The 1662-nt window shown below is 61.4% G+C and overlaps 1 protein-coding gene across 2 annotated transcripts in view; it reads right to left on the bottom strand.

The window, feature by feature from the left end:
• Positions 1–877, bottom strand: part of SELPLG (selectin P ligand) — a 15883-nt gene extending 15006 nt beyond the window's left edge. For both annotated transcript variants that reach the window (XM_019507203.1, XM_019507204.1), the window contains exon 1: positions 758–877. The gene's annotated coding sequence lies outside the window, so the exon portion shown is untranslated. The remainder of the gene's footprint in view (positions 1–757) is intronic.
• Positions 878–1662: the final 785 nt, after the last annotated feature.

Below are 1662 nucleotides of genomic sequence, written 5' to 3'. Positions count from 1 at the left end.
GGGGTGGGGTGGGATGAGGCGAAGAAACCAAATGGCTTCACCCACAAGGATCCCATCAGTCACAAGGACGCCACACGTGTCCTTGGCCAAAAAAATTCGGTGGTGATGAATCCTCCCAGCCTCGTAGCAAGGACCGAGCGGCTCCTCTGTTGCTTCTAGAGCAAGATATAGAAAGCTCCCATGCTGCGGAGGAGCCCAGGCCAGGTGCACGGCCCTTGGGGATCGTGTCCCACCATCTATCTGCGGGGACGGACACCCGCTCCAAAGGTCTCCACGTGCATGGAGCTCCCCGGCCAGAAACGCCGGCTTCCCCCGTGGCTAGGGCACACGGGGTCCGGAGACCTGGGGTCTAGCCCAGTTCTGCCACCCGTCTGCTATGGGACTTTCTCCGGTTTCTGCATAAAGATACCGGGCCCTGATAAGGCATTTCCCCATCTCCAAAAGCTAGGATGACGGCACGTACCCACCTCCGATACCGCTCCCCAAGAGCTATGCATAAGAGCAATGCTAGGGCTAAATGCCTCGCCGCCGGGAGTCAGACGAGGATCCAGAGTCCCGATGATCCAATGTGCACAGAGATCATCCCAACAGGTCCAGAATCAGTCCGAGTTGTGACCCCACTGGGTTGGACCCCAAGCGCTCGCTTGCACGGCCCCCCCAGGCAACGTGGCCCTCAATGGACACGATTGTGCGGACTCGGGAAGCATCTCCTGGGCAGGCCTGACCTCATACCCTCCCCGGCTCCCGAATGGCTTACCCTGGGCTTGGGAGGTCTCCCGAGGCTCTCTGCACAGCTGAGGCCGGCCTTCACTCACAGGCGTCCAGTTCTGCTGCCTTCGAAGGGGAGGAAAATAATCCTTAGCACTGCATCAGCCCCGGCTGGCTCTGTGCTACCTGCAACACAGGCAGGAAATCTCCTGTCACTGCAAGAGGCGAAGGCGGAAGAGAAGTTGTGGTCTGGAGGGTCCACGTGATGTTGCTTCCTTGGAGAGCGCGTCACCACCAGGCAAGCGCTGCGGGGGCATGGGGCAGAGCAACGGGGAACGTCGCGCTCCAGAAGCGACGGGAGGGTGAGGAGATGGGAGTGCCCCCGGCTGCAGAGCGAAGGGGGCACCCCAGAGATTGCTCCCGAGTGGGCTTGGAGAACAAGGAGCCGGCGGCCAGGCAGCTCCAGTGCCCACAACAGCCCCTCACTCCCCCTTAGCGTGCTCGTGGCGTTCACAGCGCTAGCACCAGGCCATCCCTTAGTGCTAGGTTGAGTGCACACAGCGAACGCCCTCCGTGCCTCACCATTGACTGGTATTTTCAGCATCTCCCGGACTGGGCGGAGGGTCGTTGAAGACTGGGACTGGTTCGGTGGTGGCACACAGCAGTGAAATGCCGAGGTCTGAAGCGAGCCCAGGGCCCCCAGCTTTGCAAAGCCGAGCAGGAGAGAGAGAGACCGCAAATCCAACGATACGTTTGCAAACTCCCTACCTTTCTCGAGGGTGGCTTTGAGCGAGGCACGAGGGCCACCGAACACCCCCGGGGAGGGTCTCAACACCGCAGACGGCTCGGGGCCCGCCAGCTGGAGTGAACCTCAGCCAGCCCCAAGCACACGCCTTAGCACAGGGTCCTGCATTTCGTACTGGCCCTGCTGAGCCCGAGCGAGCAGCGACATGG

The sequence above is a fragment of the Gavialis gangeticus genome, unplaced genomic scaffold, assembly GCF_001723915.1.
Source record: "Gavialis gangeticus isolate Ggan-Ray unplaced genomic scaffold, GavGan_comp1, whole genome shotgun sequence".
Classification (NCBI taxonomy): domain Eukaryota; kingdom Metazoa; phylum Chordata; order Crocodylia; family Gavialidae; genus Gavialis; species Gavialis gangeticus.
This window is presented reverse-complemented; position numbering and strand designations above follow the sequence as displayed.